Source organism: Apostichopus japonicus, chromosome 13 (genome assembly GCF_037975245.1).
Source record: "Apostichopus japonicus isolate 1M-3 chromosome 13, ASM3797524v1, whole genome shotgun sequence".
Classification (NCBI taxonomy): domain Eukaryota; kingdom Metazoa; phylum Echinodermata; class Holothuroidea; order Aspidochirotida; family Stichopodidae; genus Apostichopus; species Apostichopus japonicus.
The window spans coordinates 24,726,510-24,747,281 of record NC_092573.1 but is presented as its reverse complement, the minus strand read 5'-3'; the positions used below and the strand labels follow the sequence as shown (position 1 = coordinate 24,747,281).

The 20,772-nt window shown below is 35.9% G+C and overlaps 1 protein-coding gene across 4 annotated transcripts in view; it reads left to right on the top strand.

The window, feature by feature from the left end:
• The window catches only part of LOC139979172 (heterogeneous nuclear ribonucleoprotein K-like), a 96,103-nt gene that overhangs the window by 5,323 nt on the left and 70,008 nt on the right, over positions 1 to 20,772 (top strand). For 3 of the 4 annotated variants that reach the window (XM_071989901.1, XM_071989898.1, XM_071989900.1), the window contains exon 2: positions 13,114 to 13,156. The exons of the other annotated variant lie outside the window; for it this stretch is intronic. The gene's annotated coding sequence lies outside the window, so the exon portion shown is untranslated. The remainder of the gene's footprint in view (positions 1 to 13,113; positions 13,157 to 20,772) is intronic. 4 annotated transcript variants of the gene reach the window in all.

The following is a 20,772-nucleotide window of genomic DNA, read 5'->3' as shown; positions in this document are numbered from 1 at the left end:
CCGCATCTGGGTGACCCTTGACCTCAATTTGACCTCTGGTGACCTTTTTAGTGTTTTGTGGATTTTTACAGTTTCGATGCTATTTTCAGATGTTAAAGGTAACTTCTGATCATAAATGTCAATTGGTTGACACCCGTGTGACCTTCGTGTGCGAAGTTATATGAGGTCAAAGTTAATTTTCAGACATTTAATGCTATAACTCCCAGTTCCAAGGTGTGACAAGGTTGATATTTTTGGAGTAGTTGCAAATGATATAGGGGAATATTTTCAAACTCAACGGTTATGTGATACGAGGTCACCAAAGGTCAATTAATGATAAAAAACTAGTATTTTTGCGATAACTTGAGAACAAATTGTCCGTTAGAGTTGGGAGTTGCTTCAATGAAATCCAATTGTCGACCCGCATCTGGGTGACCCTTGACCTCAATTTGACCTCTGGTGACCTTTTCGTGTTTTGTGGATTTTTTACAGTTTCGATGCTATTTTCAGATGTCAAAGGTACCTTCTGATCATAAATGTCAATAGGTTGACCCCTGTGTGACCTTCGTGTGCGAAGTTATATGAGGTCAAAGTTAATTTTCAGACATTTAATGCAATAACTCTCAGTTCCAAGGTGTGACAAGGTTGATATTTTTGGAGTAGTTGCAAATGGTATAGGGGAATATTTTCAAACTTAACGGTCATGTGATACAAGGTCACCAAAGGTTAATTAATGATAAAAAACTAGTATTTTTGCGACAACTTTTAAGAACAAATTGTCCGTTAGGGTTGGGAGTTGCTTCAATGTAATCCAATTGTCGACCCGCATCGAGGTGACCCTTGACCTCAATTTGACCTCTGGTGACCATTTTGTGTTTTGTGGATTTTTACAGTTTAGATGCTATTTTCAGATGTTAAAGGTACCTTCTGATCATAACTGTCAATGGGTTGACCCCCATTTGACCTTCGTGTGCAAAGTTATTTGAGGTCAAAGTTAATTTTCACACATTTAATGCAATAACTCCCAGTGCCAAGGTGTGACAAGGTTGATTTTATTGGACAAGTTGCAAATGGTATAGGGGAATATTTTCAAACTTAACGGTCATGTGATCTAAGGTCACCAAAGGTCAGCTAATGTTAAAAAAGTAGTATTATGGGGGGAGAAAATGGGCAAAGAAAAAATGTTTGAAATTTTACAGTCATGCTCTATTTAGGTCTCACCGATCAAAAATGTCAATTGGTTGACCTCCGGGTGACCTCTGTGTGTGAAGTTACATACAAGTTCAAAAGTTAATTTTTTGACATTTAATGCAATTAAATCTCAATGCCAAGGTGTGACATGGTTGATATTTTGGGACAAGTTGTGAATGGGGTGGTGGAACATTTTGAAACTTAAAGGTCATGTCATCTGAGGTCACCATTGTTATCATATCTGTTGACACCGCTTGTAGGTCTCTTATATTTCTTACATTTTCGACGCCATATTTAGATCTCAAAAGTGCCTTTTGATAAACAATCCGATCACATTTTGTGATCACAAAAGTGTTGGCTATAGTGTTGGTTACTTTATGGGAACATGTAGGACAATTACTTGGACTATTTCAGCCCAATCTTGCTTGATAATATGATGTGTATTGTCATATACCCCAAGCAAGGAACCACAGTGCCCTTGGGCTCTTGTTTGGAAATGGGTTTGGTTTTTGCTGGAGGGAAGGAAATGAGTTCAATGTGAAACTTCAGTGTTGATTTAGATTATGATATTCGGTTAAATATAATGCATTCATTCTACAGTGTAATGTGTCAGTTTTATGTTGTAACTTGACACAGTTATGGGGGGTGGGTTGCTTTGCAGTTGTAGCAGAGCCATAATAGATACAATACTTTTAAGTAGTTGTGTCTTTTAATTTATGAACATTGATGTACATTTTCTTCTGACCTAGTTGTAAACTTTGCAAAGTTAACTATCTTAAGATGATGTTTCTATGGTTCTTAAAAGTATGAACAAAATTTTAGAATCTTTATGTTATGGAACATTTGTGGGATTGGTCGCTACAGGTAGATGGATGAAAAATGTTGTGACTTTGGAGACACAACTAGTATTTATCCTCCATGTTACCAAAAAAAGAAAATGAATGAGAAGTTGTATCAAGTTGAATGCAATAATCTGTCTTGTGTTATCTCCAATAAGGCATCAGTTTTTGTGAACTGTATAAAGTTGACTGTAAGCATCTTTCTTGTGTTATCTCTAAGAAGGCATCAGTTTTTTTTAAGTTTGATCTTAAGCTTAATAAGCTCGTCAGAGGTTGTCTGACAGCAGAAGTCGCTTAGACTCTGAATGAACAAGGTTTATTGAAGATTACTGTACAGGAGTCTATTCAAGTGCTCTGGAAATCCCTTCCACGATGTACCCATGCACTGTTACTGCCTCCTTGTCTCATCAATCTGGCAAATGAGAAATTTCTTTGTCACTCTCAAACACCAGTAATTGTGATTCCAAAGATAGTGGCGTTTAGGTGAAGAATTACACGTGGGGCATAAATTGATTGTGAAAATAAATGGAGAGTGTACACAACTTATTAGACCAAGAAAAGGTAAAAGCAATGGATTAGCACTGGGCAGGCCAAGTGAAAAGAAAGTGATAAATGATGGGCGAGTCCCCCGTCTTCTTTTGAATTATTCATGATTCTTTGCATATGGCTGCTTGTAATCCAAACTTATATCTCAGCGATAGCTAGGTGGAGAATAATTTTAACATAACTAGGGTTTCAAAATGTGGGGGTGGGGAAAGGGGGGGAGTGTTGAGATGAATTTTGTTGGACTGTTACAGTAATATCAACTATCAAGCATCACTTCAAAAGCAACATCTTTTTTTCCTCATTGTTCTGTTTGGAAAGAGACAATTGTTTGGCTTGAAAGTTGATAATATTGCAACATGTTCATTTACAAATAGTTCTCACAAAATTGCTATATTCAGGTAGAGTATGTTGATTAGTACTAACTACTTGAGTACAACAAGATCTTTAAAGTTGTATTTGACAGACAAGTGAAAGAGTGTTGATGTAAATTTATGCTATAATTCACAACATAAAAGCTGCAACATTGTTTCCAGAATGCACTATCAAATCTACAGTATAGGATTCCTTTTACTAACTGTATAGCAAGACTGCCATTAACTGATTTTGTGAGATCCTCCATTAATGCATTGTTTTAAGAACTTTCAAAGAGTCCCTTTCTGTTCATTAGAACTTTTTGATTTGTTTTTTTTAGATCAAGTATGTAAAGAAGATTCAAAAACATTTATGACCTGTGGGTTTGCCATTATGATGTCAATAAAATGTTTGGAATAAATAGATCCAAAGCTTTTAAGCCAACAGGGAAGTCAAATATTTGAATAATTTACTAGTAACATTTTGAAAGTAGTTGAATAGGTTTATAAATATTATCATAAAATACCGAAATATTCTTGTTATATCTGTGCAGGAACTTTTTTGTAGAGCACTGCCATCACCTACAGTAATATTGTGCTTTGGTACTAGTTACAGTGTGATAGATAAATCACTTCTTTTGTTCAATGTATGGCTGCACAAAGCAAACGTGCACCAGTATCTTTTGCACTGGTTGGAGTTGCGTAGTTCACAAGAAACAGGCAATGGTCCGTTGGTCCAGAGTGGGGTGGGGGGGGGGTGGAGGTGTGTGGATGGATGGATGCAGCGAAAGAAAAGATAAGGAAAGCAGCGAAAGTATAGTATTTCCAAAATATGTTTGGAAAATGCTTCCATTAATTAAAAACTAAGAATTGATTTGACCAGCAATGCGTCCCATAGTGGATGGATTAAGATCACGAATTGTCAATATACAGTACCTTAAGTGTGTAGTGTAAAGCATGATTTTTTTCTTGAAACTGATCAATGTGCACAGTTTTCCGAATATTACGCATACACACCTCCATGATTTAGTCATGTAGAAAAACGGCCGAAGACACAACAAGACCAAAAATTGTTGTCTGAATGGTTAAAACTTTCATTAATTTTGTCTTCACTTGTTGCTTTAGTTTTATTGTGCAATGTAGAATACTATATATTTATATATAGATCTAGTGTTGACTACATCATACGCACATTGCATGTACACACATGCTCATTAGTCATGCATCGTGTCATTTTCATAACGACGTGTCATCCATTCTCTGGCATGAAATCTGTCATGGTGAGTTACTCATTGACTCGGCAGAGATGATTTAGTTTTAAGGGCTAAGATCGTTTGGCATATTAAATATTAATCTCACTTTAGAACATTATCCCTAGAGAAGAGCTCACAAATTGTGCGCAATTAACCGGAATATTAGTCGTAAGATCTATTGGTTGGTTTGTGGCGAAATGTTAATTCATTTTGGTACTTGTGGAAAAATACTAGCCACTTTATTATGCAATATGTGCAGTCACAGTTAGAGGTAGTAAGTCGTAGAAAAATCCTTTGTGTGGACGAATTCTACAAAAAAATAGAAGAAAAAGAAAGAAGATTGATTTAAAATGCAGAAATTGGAAATTTTCCAAGTTTTTGGTCTTTATTGTTATCCGGCTTTCACAGATATAAGTTTACTTGTACATTAATATGGAGTGAAACTCTTGGTCATTATTGCTCTTTCAGAGAAGTGTTTTAAATGTTTAGGCATATTTAGGCAGTTCTCATTGCAAAGAAATGTAATTCAACGGAAATAGGGTACGGTACTGAATCATGGCCACGTTCAACGTCATTCTTTCAACCAGTGGATCTTCACAGCGTGTTTATCTGTTATGCTTCAACAGAATCTGCTAAAATGACATCCATCTGATGCTTCGTTGATATGCTAAACATTGTGTGACAAATATGTCAACTGTGGTAGGGTCGTACAGAAAACAGTTTCCCTCGATCCTCAAAAAGGTCCAAATTTTGTGGGTTTAGTTGTCAGTTTATGATAATTTTGCAAAATACGACACATTATTACTCAAAATTTGATGGTAATGGAACAAGCTGCGATGCTCTCCTGGAATTTTCTTCACTTTTTTTCTCTCCCACCAAAAGCACAGTAATTGGAAGTTTTCAGTTATTTCTTGCAATTCTTAATAGTTTGTCACCCAGATAAACTTTCTCGTATCAGTTATTTATCATATGTGAGAAGTAAGTCATAGATTTTTCAAAACTGTTTACTTTCTCTCTATCATTTGAAAACAAAGTTGACTATATCCTTACTGTACAGTAGCTAATAAATTTTATTGATCCAATTGGCTCTGAATCTAAAGCCAAACTCAATGCCCCGCAAAAAGAAGCTACTTTAACTTTAGCAAAGCCAGAGTAAAGAATTACTGGTTTGTATACAGCATCTTGTCAATTTCTTTGCCTTGGTGTTGTAACCGCCATCAAACAAATTGGTAGTGTGTTCTGGAGTCACTTATACCATCCTGTCAGATTCATTCAATAGCAAAATATAAATAAAAAAATAAAATATAAAACAAAAAAACATTGATGTTAACATTCAAGTTACTCTTTGCATTGATCATGCAAGTCGCACAAGAATCTTGACATCTAACCAAATACTCTTTGCACAAGAATTTGTCATCTGTCTTTAACATACTTTGTTGTACAAATATATTGTGCTATCGATGATGATATCTGAACTTGCCAGCAATTTGCACAAACAACCTTTTGAGGAAGTATAATTTGAATTCTCAATATCAGCAGCAGTTATTGAATCTACCAAAAGGGATGAAAAGTTCATGGACATGTTAAAGGAAGAAACACAAGAGTCAAATCCAGGCACTCGGATGAAATTAGCCATCTAGAAATATCCTTCATCAGATGAAAATGAAAAAGTGGCACTTAAGGCAACAAATTTTAACTGGATGTTTATGAATTCATCAACTCAGCAATTTTTTTCTTTGATATTGCTATGCTAATGATGGAGTTGTGATTTGTTGGGTGTGACTCCACAGTTGTCAACATCAAACTCGAGGGCTTGTATAAACGGAGAGAAACAAACACTTTGGAAATAATAGATCTACGTAGGCATTCAAATTTTTTAATGAAAATTGCAACAACAAGATAAACTGCTTCCCCTAAATGGTCATATTATTGTACATATCAGAATGACTGATACCCTGCATAGAAGATTAGCAGACCACTCTATTATGAATATTCATTTGGAAGCATCCAATGAGAATAAGATAAATTCCTCTTTTGATCATCTTTTCTTGATCTTTGTTAATATAATGACTCACAATTTGCTGAGAAAAATTGAAAGGCTTCAGCTAGAGCTGTGACAGTATTCCAAATTTTACTTAACAGATAAAATGGATAGTAAATGAGGAAACCTCATGTACAAATATATAATTTATAAAGAAATAGTTCCAAATCTCTCATGGATTTTTTTTTTTAAACCTTAGATGTACTGTATGCATTGTGGAAAAAGTAAAGTTTTGATTCCCCTTGAAATGGAATGTTCAGTAAATTTACATTGAACGGCTGAATACGTCATTGCCAATAAAACTGTTTGTGATCATTTACTGGGTGTGATGATACAACTAATATGTGTGAAAATCTTACATTAATATTCGTAATTATCTGCCTTTAAGTTAAAAGTAAGTATGTTGGCATTGTGTCATATCCGGAAATTCAAGTGCTCTCGAACACAGCATGAAACAGCTCTCAAACACAGAGTGACAGGATGAATATCTAAAGGCCTTTTATGCAGTGTAATTATGGACTAGCGTAGAGTTACAACATTTAATGTACCAGCTACTATACCTCTAATGTACCAGGTCTATCCTTCCCTGTACACAGATTGTCAGTATGAATTTGATAAGGCTTCTCATTCAATGGAAATATCAACAGTCAGCCTAGACCTACAGTACTGTATGCTACTTAATGCACCAGGCCTAGCCTTCCCTGTACACAGAGTGTCAGTATGAATTAAGAAGAAATCACATTCAATAGAATATTACCAGTTAGCCTAGACCTACAATACTTAATGCACCAGGCCTAGCCTTTACTGTACACATAGTGTCAGTATGAATTTGATAAGTCTTCTCATTCAATGGAAATATCAACAGTCAGCCTAGAACTACAATACTTAACGCACCAGGCCTAACCTTCCCTGTACACAGAGTGTCAGTATGAATTAATAATGCATCGCATTCAATGGAATATTAACAGTTAGCCTAAACCTACAATACTTAATGCACTAGGCCTAGCCTTTACTGTACACATAGTGTCAGAATGAATTAATATGGCTTCTCATTCAATGGAAATATAAACAGTTAGCCTAGAACTACAATACTCAGCACCATGTCTAGCCTTCCCTATGTACAGAGTGTCAGTATGAATTAATAATGCATCACATTCGATGCAAACTGTATTGTATATCAATCGACAGTAAGCCTAGACCTACAACATTTAATGTACCAACTACACATAATGTACCAGGCCTAGCCTTCTCTGTACACATATTGTCTGTATGAAATTTGATAAGTCTTCTCTTTCATTGGAAATATTAACAGTTAGCCTAGACCTACAACACTAAATTTTGGCGTTAGCAATGAAATGCAGCAAAGCAGCTTATAAAGTCAAAGCATTTCTCGTAATTCCTTTGAATTGCTTTCATTTAACAGGCATGAGCTTTTTCCACGAATTTGAGGAATATCCGTGATTTCTTTCCTACCTCAGGGACAAAAACTATTATCCTAACACACTGTAGCATGTATGCAAACTGGAGCCTATACCACAATTTTTGCAAAGTTCTGTGATTTTTTTTTCCCCCCAGGCTCATCCCTGATTTTAATGGAATGGACAATTCTTCATATATTGCCTTGTCTCATAGATATGTAGGACTGATTTCTAAGGGTCATCAGATCTATGCCTAAATAATGATCATGACCGACAATGAAAAATGTGAATTTGGGGTTTAATTGAAGGATGAGCTGTTTTAATTACTGTGAAAGCATTCAGTGTCGGACCAATGGATGAGTCTGATCTATGTGGACTACCAAATTTCCCAGTCTGACAATCTGATAATAAAAATAATAATAGTTGCACAGGAACGCATGGATTATTCTATCAAACAGGAGTCATACAAAGGGCATGGAATACCAGAATTGGTTATCGGGTCTTCTAAATAATTGCAGTATTATCTATTTGAATACTGTACATATATAGACAAGATCCTCATTATGCTCATACGTTGTATGCGACGCTAATGCAGCTTTTAAACCAAGCTACAGTATGCATGGCACCAAACTACTGTACATTAGAAGTGCTATACGTACTGTACTGTAATGTACTGGGAAAACAAACGCAAACATCTCCTCCCCCCCCCCTTGGAAGTCTGTTCTAGAAATTGTTTTTGAAGATTTGTGAAAACCTGTTGTGACTTTTGTACATGATTAATTACCGTTAAAATATTAAAGCAGTACATTATTTCCTGTAGTGTGTTCCAGTCTACTCTATGCAGGTGTACACTAATTTAATATTGCAAGTTATAGTTGGTCCTTTGGGTACAGTATGCCAGAAAGTAATTACTACTAATATTCTTCGACATCTGGTGGTTACTCGTTAAAGATCAAAGTGAGTGGTATCGTGTAGATGTAAGATTAGCTCGCCAGTTTGGCTTTACGCTACCACTCATGATAAAAATATGGAATCTTGTCTTACCTGGCAGGAAATAGTTTGTTAATGAGATTGGGAAATTGGTTTTCATCTCGTGATGGAAGCCTATTTGCTGTAATCTGAGCTTTATTTGATTGTGTGGAAAGTGGTGAAAAACCATCATGGTTCCCATGGTTATTATGAAGTAATGACATCATATTTTGGATTTTTATGAAAAACAAGAAAGAAAAGACCAAAACGGTTTCTACTTGTATCACATGTGATTTTTGACAGCTATGGGGAGGGAGGGGGGGGGTTGGGGAGGGGTGACTCTCTTAACATTATCGGCAAATTCAGTGTTTCGTGGAAAGTACTTCTTTAAAAAAAAATTTTCACGTTACCTCGCTTTAAGGCATTCTTTGATATGTACTGTAGGGAGTTGATTTTCTTGAAAACTAATTCCAGGCAACATTTGTGTTTATTTTGTACCCTAGGTGTGTTGAATAATATTTAAGACCACACAGGAAAAAAGGTGCAACAAGGCAGTCTAAGATTTATAGTACAATAACACCTTCTGCAATGATGTATTAAGTAGGCCAGGGTTACATACATTTTGCTATAAAATCATTGCAGGGGCAGGATAAGTGTTTGTGATGTTTGGTTTGAAAAGTACAGACGGTTGATTGTTAATGGCTGTTTGAACAAATATAAAGAGTTGATTTCATTTTGTGCTTAAGTATTCTAAGCTTGGCGGGAGACGTTTTGTTGGCAAATACAACAATTATTAAATTATACACTTTCTTTCCCATAAATTTAGTCTCCTGGACAATCTCCATACACATCTAAGAAATCTACAAACTAGATATATTTATTCAATGTTTGCATACATAAACTATCATTTTGTTTTCATTTGATTGGATTATTTGAATTTCATGAGACTACAATCCTGTGTATACATAACAAAGTGCAGCAACTTGTTTTACAGATTACCAGAGATATCACTAAGGAAAAACACAACCATGTGAACTTGCTGATTTTCTTATTTAAGTTTTAGTACAGCTAAGTAGAGTGTTCTATTGTGGGAGGGCAATACCATTTGCCAATATTGAATCCCTACGTAAAATGGAGTGACTCTTGTGTTAGTCAGGTATCTCTCGACAGACATGATTTTTTACTTGTAATTTTAAATTCTATACATGAACTGAACCATCTGTTTCATGAAAAGAATGCTAAAATCATGTTTACCCCTGAAATAGAGTGGGGAAAAAAAAACATTTACTTTAAGCAGTAACTAGGTACAAAAGGTTGAAAAAGTACATATCTCTTAAGACTACATGTACATATGTTGAATATAATGTTGGCTTATAAGCCCTGAAATCATGTCAAGGGCAGTGAGGTTTAATGCAGTGAATATAAAGATGATAATGATGATGATAATGCAGAATCTGGAAAGTACACACACACACATACACACACAAGAAGACGGTAATTACACTTCCTGTAAGTGACACTTGGAAAATGGATAGGCCCTGCCTTCTGTACTTTAAGCAGCCTTTGCACTCATTATGGTAGATTTCCATTATTGTTTCATAATAAATTCCCACAATGCATTTCTTTCTAAATGTAACTCCAGGCATGTGTCCTTTCAAATGGCTAGGAAACCCACCAAAGTTGCAAAATTCCAATTTGATGGGATCATTAACAAAATAATTCTGTGTATGGGTTTCAAAATGTGTACAATTTATGGCCAAGGCCAAATTGCGAATATTGGAGTGATTCAGGGCCTAATACGGAACTAGCACATGCTTTGGAGACCAAGAGGAAGTTGGGAGCCTTTGGGCCCCTCATCCTATATCGGCACCTCCGGCATCTCGGACCAAGCAGTGCACATGATCCGAGCCGGTGAACTGGTTTAATTTGGGCAATTGTAATCTTATTTCCAGTAATACTAGTGTTTCTGCTAATAATGCTTGCAATAGTGAGCAAGCACACACACATCCCCTCGTAAGTTCGTACAGTAAGGCATTTGAAGCTGGAATCATACTGTAACACTTAATGATGCATTTGTTCCAATATTGACTGTTACAGTGCAACCTTGTAAGCAATCCTCTCTGATACAACATAGTTTACAGTAACATTCATTCCACTATTGGATGTTCAGCACATAATACCATGAATCTATGTACAGAAGAATATCATTTGGTAGCTCGTGTAATGTAATAGGAGATTTCTTCTGGTAAGGACTAGATGAAGGTACATACCCAGAGAGGACTTAACAGGTCACAGAAACATAGAAGAGAATTACCTGAGAACAAGTTTGCCATAAAGTGGTTCGTGTTTGCATTCAAGACACTACGACTCAGCGCCATGACACTGTTACAGCATCTAATCTCATACTGTATCTCTGTGCTGACTACACTAAGTTTAGTCTACACTGAGAGGTTACTGCTGTTGGGTAAATGCATTTGATAATCAAGATTTTTTCCCGTCTGAAAGATGTTTGAAAATTCTGATTTGCCACCAAAGCAATTTGTAGAGAAACGCGCCGCCGTGCTTTCTTTACTACCATTATGATATTGCATCTTTTAATGTTCATTGTGAAAATGTTTTGCCCACAGGGCAAGATATGTCACAAGAGATTAGGTACAGAATTTTGCAGTAATTACATTAACTGTGTAAAGTTTGTTTTAAAAGTGGCCTCCACGTACAGTACGTGAAAGCTACAAATGGAAAGTTTCATGGGAAAAGATATATTCTTGGATTGCTCGGATTTGTAAAGAATGTCAACCTTCGGATATTTCTGTATCCATTGAGGTACACTAGATACATCAGAAGTTGGCATTTTGGAAGAAGGAAGTAATATCAAGTAGATTTAAGTAACCCTAGAATGTAGAAATTTGAATGGAAGTACACCTTAAGGTTCTAGTGGTTCACTCATTTCATTGCAAGTCACAGTACAGTAGTTGAATATCTTTTGGCATAGCTGAGCTTTGCTGTGAGTGCACTTGTACTTGTACTTGTAACCTACCAGCAGTTACTCAACAACTTGACAGTGGTTACATATACAGTACAATACATGCCTACATGCTTTAATACCACACGGCATCTCATGGTACAGTAGATCTTTCCTGGCAGCACTGTTTACTAAGACAATTACGAAGGCATAATTGGATATATCTATTGGTTTAGCTTTGCCTTGCTGTTAGTATACTGTACATGCCTTTGTACCAGCAGTAACTCAAGCTTAGTGTTAGATGGTTGTAAACACAATGCCTATGTACTATAATACCACACTGCAGCTTGTGGTAGATCTTGGCTGGCAGCACTTCTCCCTACTCACTAGTGGACAAGTCTGAAGGTATAGTTGGATATCTGTCGGTGTAGGTAAGCCTTGCTGTGAGTTTGTACACATCTCTAGTCTCTACCAATAGGCTTGGCCAAGTTGTTTGCCCCCCCCCCCCCCCCCGAGTTAAGCCTTAAAGGTAGTTGATATATCAGCAAATATATTTATACCTAGCATTTTATTTGAGGAATCGTCATTTATAGTTAAGACGTCTAGCATGGAATTCATTGATAGTGACTTGATGTACTGTATAGTCATAAATTTGCACTGGTGAATGCCTTATTTTGAAAGTGTACTATTTGTCATTTCTAATTCTGGCCAAAAAACACATTTGACCCATTTTTCTTAAAATTCTAACTAATGGTTACACTTGCAGAATAGCAGTTATTGTTGCAATAGACACAAAAGTTTCGATCCATCCCATATATATGCGTTTATTCTCGTGAAATTTAAATTGATGTCTGTGTGTCTGAGAAACGGCAGAAGTTTTACTCGAGCAAAGTGCACATTTCTCCTTAATTTAGCTGCAAGCTTCAATTTGTGTTCCTAAGCACATTATTAGAATTGACAGCAGGTGCTGTTTTGCTACTTGCCATTGTGGCACTTACTCTTGTATCCCTGTCGTAAGTTTTGTTGCGTGCCAAGCAAATCTCATTAGAAGGCACGGGAGCATTGTCTAAAGTGCGCCTGACTTTGGTCACCATGGTGACGGATGCCTATTATAGTACCTGTTTACTTGAGGTAGAAAAGACATCTTAGGTTTTTCTTCTCTGGAAAAAATTGGTCGCATGTAGTTATATATTATGTACAGGCTTACCAGTAATCCATATCATTTTGAGTGTGAGCTTAACTGTATCTTGAACATGGTAACATTTGACAGTATTCTTCAGATTTGGTATTCATTTTGTTGCTCAATGCTCATTAAATTTATGTTACTTTGATTATGGAAATAAAGATGTTGCCTCTCATACTAAAATTTGTTTTCGGCGTACATGATTGAAAATCTAATTTTTTTCCTCTTTTTTTGAGCTGTTACACTTGTAATGATAATTTCCTTTGCCATAATTTTTAACAATTTCTATTCGTTGAAAAAATAATGCATTTTGCAAAAAAACAAAACCTCAACACCAGATTGAAAATGTTTATTTGTAATTTCTTTTCTTTTTATTCATCAGTGAAAGAATCTGTCCTGTTTCCTTGACCAGCTCTGTATATCAAGTAAGCAACTTTTAAAGTTTTAGGGCTTTGGTATAATTTCCGATTTGTTAAATTGAACATCACCAGTTTGGGTGTACAGTATGCTCTGACATGATAACAAATGGTCACTTAGGGCCTCCTGTACTTTGACCTCTCTGTTATTCTTTCTTGTTCATATAGAATTATGACGGTCACTCTGTTGGATATACAGTTACAGTAGTTGGCAATTAGTCCTTCTACAATCTGTTGTATACATTACTGTAATTGGCAACACCCATGTCCATTACCAAAGAGCACACGTTTTCAATTTTATTTACCTTCATTTTGAGTGTGTGTGTGTGCAAGTGGGACATCTCTTTTACTATGACTCTTTCCCATATGAAACTCTTCACCTAGCCCGAAGGATTCCATTTTCATTAGCTCTCGGATGGCGGGCATCGGCGGAAAACCTTGACACACTTTATCGTACTTGAATCGTCAAGTAATCAATATTTAATTTTACGTTCAATTGTATCCTCACCCAGATGTGAAGGTTTTTTGATAAAAGCAGACCTCGACATATTTCCTTCACTCCCTAATACCTCCCAGTTACAGTACTACGTAGCTCTACTTGTATTATATACCTCTAGTAAGGAACCAGTTATTTTAAGTTATTGGCAAGGCCACCACCACTATTCATTCAATTTCGTTTTCAGGGCTTTGCTAATATGCTTATTTGACTTATTTATGACTATAACTATATACTTATTTGGATTTTGACTTATTCAATATGTTGTAACTTTTCCCCGGTTTCAAAGATTGCCAAGGAATAGAACAGAATAAACTCCCCCCTTTATCCACTATCCTCGTATGATATTTCAAATTCTGACAACTTTGGGTGAAATAAACTGACCGGTTAAATGTAACAAAACATGTTCCTAGTATACCGAGTATGAAGACAATTGTCTCTACAGCAGCATATGATGCTACATGACAAGTTGTTGAGAATCTAAAGTTGTCTCATTTATGTAGTTACTGGTCTTTTACCACACATTTCTTGTAATAAGTGAGTGAAAAATAGCCACAGATTGATTACATTTGCATGATAACAAAGTATTCAAATAGAGATACAAACCATTGCAATACTTTACTGCACATAGAGCAACTTACAGAATAAGTATGGTAACATACTGTTGAATTCTTTACAAAAAATTAAAAAAACTATGGTAAAATATAGTTTCCTTCATTTACTTTTCATAACTCTTCCCATCCTTCTCCTTACAAGTTTTTTTCCCAAACGTTGTTATGTTTTGTAACTTTTTCTGTGTTGCCTTACTTTATAATGTGGCATAATTAACCTGGTTTTGATGAAAAGGGAAAAGAGAGTCTGCCATCTAAAAAAGCATAATGGACAACCAATTAAACTTTATGCAATTTTAGCCTCCCATCCTCCACTCCCTGTGATTTGCTGTAACAATGGGAGAAGTTGAAAAGACATGTTAGTAACCATGGCAACATATCTTTAGTCTATAATTTTTCCTGTCGAGTAGATGTTCGCTTGGGTTTTATTAAAGAATCGATAAAAAGAAGAAAAACAGCAGTTAATGGAGGCTGAGTTTGCTGAAGTTGTATCTACATTATGTAGTAATGCACCCCGCCCTGAATCTTAAAGAGATGACAATTGTCTGGTATATTACTTTTGCTAGTTGCATTTTTTGCATGGAGAAAAGAGGTTTCCCTTAAAGGAAACTGTTTGAAGTTAGATCTGTTCCAATGAATTCTGAGTGAGTGCCTAAGTGCGGGCGATAAACATAAACCAGTTTTGACTTATTTATCATCAGTGATAATGAAGTGTAATTGTGTTTTGTAGAGGAAATTTTTTTTTTGTATAAGGTCGTAGGTCAGATCTGTGAGAGCGAGTGTTCCTTTATTTTGAGATGTTATGCAAGCTGTGTTGTAAGCAAAATAATTGCAACATCTGGGGGTCTCTTGCTTGATTAGAAACATGGTGACATTTAATATGTAAATGTGAAGACTTTCTGATTCTCGGGTAAATAGAACAGTAGAACACCTACTAAAAGATTCTGCTTAATTTTACTGTAAATTTCTGTTTTGAGTAATTTTAGCTTTGAAGGCAAGGAGCAAAGAAGTGAAAATATGGGGCAGTCTTCTGAAGAATAAGTTAAAATTGTCACCCTTCTTTATGTTTCCATAATAGACATGGAAGGCAAGTTAAGTGGATACATTATACCAGGCAGAATAAACACCTGTATGGAAATGAAAACTTGACGCCAAACTTTGAACTCACACATGAAAGAAATCAACATTTGTGATACTAAAGTAGAAATCCAACTCTTTCCTTGTTTTCTGTCTCTGTAATGACTACAGTTCTCAATGACCACCTTTGGAATACATTGAATCCTGTAGCATGAAAAATCAGAATAAAATTCAAAACCAAAATGGAAGAAATGCACCAAAGAAATGTTCTTTTGGTGGAAGCATGTTCACTCAAGCAATCCTTGAAGGATAGTAAGAGAAGGGGAGATGTACATTAGGTCATAGGTTATCCAATAGGCTAGAATGGTGTAATATGTAATCCAGTAACATAAGGTCATAGGTTATCCAGTAGGCTAGAATGGTGTTATATGTAATCCAGTAACATTAGGTCATATGTAGGTTATACAGTAGGCTAGAATGGTGTGATATGTACAGTATTTCCGTAACATTAGGTCATAGGTTATCCAGTAGGCTAGAATGGTGTGATATGTAATCCAGTAACATTAGGCCATAGGCTTAACCCAATAGGCTATAATGGTATGATATGTATCCAGTAATTCCATCTATAGCAAGTACTTCATACTGTGACTGAGCAGTAGTCCAGAATTTGAATCTGGACAGAATCTTTTAAAATACTGCCACCAGACTCAAAAACGATGGCCTGTTGTGCTATGATACGTAACATGATAATCCCAAGTCTGTGAGTCTGTGTGAATGTAGAACCTTTTACAGGGCAGTGCCGTCTTTAATCTTCTCAATTTCCAAGTCGGCAGTTGGCTCCGTCACCAAGCTAAGGGTTGAGAGGTGGCATCTCGAAGATTTCATTACAAACAGGAAAGAGGGGAAAATTCAGTGAAGCTTGGGGTGAAGTGTCATACAGTAGCTTGGTCTACGAGTTCACACTCGTAAAATGACAGTCGTGATTTCCGAGTGATCAGAGCGATCAAACACACATCCGTGGGCAAGTTTAGATTAATCTGGAGATGTTCATGGAAGCCTATGAGAATTGTCTCCGGGTTGATACAACATGAAAATCTGTGGATTCTACCAATGTTGTATCTGCTAGGGTTGGAAGGTGGCAAGTTATTGAACCATCTGCCGGTCACAAGAGAGAGAGAGAGAGTCTGCTTGAAATGAGGATTGCAGCAATGAAATTTATCCAGTGTGAAAAAGACAGAGCTAGGCAAAGATTGAGGATATGATAGTGGCATGTTTCATTTGGAAAGTTATTTATTAATGAGGTTATGATGCTTACAGTAGTTATTGTTAAAATCCTCAATCTTCAAAACACACTTTTATTGTAGATTGTGCAAACAAAAAGCAAAAACCCACACCTCCCTGATGTGCACTCTGTTTGAGAGAAGTAAGCATCCAAAAATAACCCAAACTCCTACAACTAAACTGTAGTGATATCAACTTTGCACACTGTAAATGTTGGCAAACAGATACCATTATCGCCAAAGTTGTACTAATCTATACCTCAGCAGTATTTTTTAAGGTTTTATTAAATTAACACGATTTCTGACTAATCTGTCTCTCCTCTACAAATGCTCCCCTGTGTATATATAAACATATATATATTCAGCATTAAGTAGGAGAAGTTTGCCATATGAGCATGTTTTTTTGCAATAAAAAAAAAACCCCAACAGAATTGTAGATTCATCATGTACTGTCGGTCTTTTGACACAAGGGTGCATCCCTCTGTTACATTATCCATCATTGGATGGTGTTATGACATCCAAACTACTTAAATATATGTTGTTTCATGATTATCCATCCATCAAATGTATTCCTAAACTGTAAGTCTTGAGGGGTTCCATGTAGATAACATTTAGGCCTTTATGGTGGTGCTACAGTTGTAATTTTGTTTTTATTTTGTGTTTTTTTACATGAAACTTGTTATTTGGTAAATTGTATGTTTGATACCCTGTCTGGTTGTTATTCTGTTCCAAAACGAAACAGATTTACCCAAAATACTGTATGGTGGAAGTGCTCTGATCTAGATGACTACTGTATAAATGTGTCATTAAAACATGGGAGGGAGAAAAACAAATGGGTCTAAAATATCTTTATTTCAAATGACGTTTGCATTGCTAAAAAGAAACTATAATCTTCAACCCAGGGATGGAATCTAAATTAGGTCATTCAGTTTACATATTAACATAAATAGAGTTCAAATTTTTATTGTAGTTTAGTTCCTGAATAAATGTTATAATAGAAATATATAAATTACAAGATCATTACAATGGAGAAAATTTATATGTAAAGGTTGTATTTTGACATGAATTTGACTAGACTTTTGCTTTCGACATTTATTCGCAAGCCTCATAGATGGTGTATCTTGTAACGTTCTGATCATGCGTTACGAAACTTGCCTTTCAGTCAGCGATTTACAAAACCTTCATGATATTACTCAAAAATATATTCTATATATTAAAACTGGCAATGAATCAAATTGAGACATGCCCCAAGGGGTACTTTTGCACCAAAATGATGGTCGGTAAGAGAAGAATTATCGAGTCCACTCAATCATGATCATATCATCAGTGGGGCACTTTTCACATTAGTATTAATCACATGTACAGGTAGAAAACAAAGTGTGGAATTTTTCAAGATATGTGACAGTTTATACTTCATCCTTGTTAAAAAATGAAAAGTTAGCTGGTGAGGTTTATGATTGACATTGAGGCTGGATATTAATCTGTAGTTATAATCATAAAAGCAGTTAAAACTTCAGCTAAACCCATCTCGAAAGGCTGCTTTGAATTAAGGGACTTGAACAATTATCTCGTGCCGTGACACCATTTACTGTACATGCCAAAGATGCAACACTGTTTTTGATTGACTCAAGACTACGTAGTTCAACTTCTACTTTTTATTCCCTTTGCTATTGTGCCAGTTGACTACTATATTCAAACAGTATTAATTAAATTCTCACAGTTTCCAAGCAATGTTCCTTGTGAAGTTCTCAACAATCTTGACACTGTGTGCTAAATGGGCCTTTATTCTGTGACTGGAATGTGCCTTCGATTCGTCGCTCTTGACAGTCGTCTCATTTTTGCCGCTGCTCTCCCTCTTAATTTTTCAGGGTCTAAATGTGTGAGGATTCAGTGTACTGTAATCATTGCACAAAGCACTCAATCTGTTATATTGTCCTTATCTGGTGTTAAACTTTGGAGACAGGTGACAGAAGGTGTGATGTCAACAAATAAATAAAAAAATAAAAGTATAAAATTTTTAAATTGCCATGAGCAATGAAGTTTGATAAATTTCCCAGTGAACCTTGAATCCAGTTTCTTGCGCTTACACTGGTAAGTGTAATCTCTGTTAATTTAACTACCCTGCTGTTTTTGCCCTCAAGGATTTTTTCGGACTTCATTCAATAAGAGTCGTTCGGTTTGTTTTTTTATGATCTTCCCTTGTATCTTTTTATCTCAATTTCTTTATTTACTCAAGCAGTGTTTACTCACCATAGTTTGATGCACACTTCCGAATTTCATTTTTCAAAGGAAAAATAAAATCCATACTAATAAATGATAGCTAGCAAAATTGCATGTCTTTAATGAAGAAGTCGGTTTGTGGGAACGACTCCATCTGACAGAGGCGGCTTCTTTGCCAAAGAGTGGTGGAGTGTATTGGACGGAAACCATAGCAACAGGCTGCTGGCTGTTGTTTGTTCTGTGGCTTACAAGATGGCCGTCTAGCTTATCGATGTATGGCTTTCATGGCCATAAGCTTGAAAAAAAATTCAAAGCTGTATCAGTGTTGTATGAGGGCTAGGCCTCCTCAAATGACTTTGACAATATAAGTTGTAATTCTCTACCGCAAAACTGTACGCAGTTGAGATGTTAAGTCAGTGACTCTTTCTATGTGACTGCAGTAGTGTTAAGGGTCAAGCGTTACGAGTAGCTGTTGCTTTAAGCAATGAACATCGGAAATTTGGATCCAATGAAGAAAAAAAAATACACAAACATACATACCGTACATATACCAAGTTTGGTTAAAAATACCCACAATGCTCTTTGAGGCACTCGTACAACTAATGAAGGTCTGTGTCGTCTTGTCTAAAGTTGAATACACAGTAGCATTGTCAAAATAATTGAAAAAAATACCCATAACATCTCAAGGTGCTTTAACATTTAACATAAAGAAAAATGACACATCGATATGTCTACAGTATATATATGTAGTAAGTCTTGAGAGTGTTACACAATGCAATCTATGAGATTATGGCAGCATTTTATCCTCATTGGATGTTTTATCTTTGATGCTATCAGGAAAAGTATTTGAAAGTACTTTCCAAACAGGAGTTATTAAATTATAAAAAAAACTAGCACAAATAATGCTCTGTAGTTATATTGATTTACTTCGCTCCTCTCCTACCTGTCTCCCACTCCACATCTGCCATTTCCCATCTACCTAACTACACATTGGAACGTTTCTTAGCACTGCCCCCTCGCTAACCGGGCACCGCCCACCTACACCTCCTTCCGAATCTACCACCCAGGTAGAAAACTACATGTGTTGTAAGCAAGATTTGCTTTAACATCTTGATTTCTGTCATTTCTATGTACATAGGTAAAATTTATGTTATTGATGTGTTTTAATAATACATCACACTGAATCTTGCTTTACGTACCAGGACGCACCTTCCCCATTCTTCTTCTTTTTCTTCTTCTCATCTTCCAATAATTGCCTCAAAATTCAAAAAATTATAATACAGCCCTAGTATCACTGCAGATATTTTTTTTTTGCATTTTGTTTGCCAAAGAATGTGGCTGTATTTGCACCATTAATTTACAACATGTTTGAAGTGACATGCGCTGTAACCTATCATGATGGTATAATTGCTTATGTAAATTCAAACAATGCCATAGATACTTCTCAGGTGGTATTTTCCCGACTTCCCACTTTTTCTTTCTTTGATCAATTCCATTGCATGCAGGTTTTCTGTTGAAACATTTAAAAACCGTAATTTTCATGATGTATTTTCAAGGATCCATGATGCAAATTCATGTGGAGTTGTCTGCCATGTAGTTTTTGTTGTTGAAGTTATTTAGTAAAAGCACGTAATAGGAAAACTATGAAGGAGAGAGCTAATCAAGTAAAGTAGGGAGTCGTAAATATTTAAATTTGTGTGAGATCGACAAAGACCTCAGAGTGTAGGAAAGCGGTTGGCATACTTTCATTATGACATTGATATACTGTACCTGCTAAAAAAAAGTTTCTATATTTGTGTAGAATTTATAAGCTTTAGTTTACCACTGCTATTTAGTTGCTCAACAAACTCCATAGAGGTCTTTGTTTGCGAACAGTTATAAATTCATCCACTTCTGCCCACATCATAGGTCAGACAGGACTGCTCTGAAAGAAAATGCATG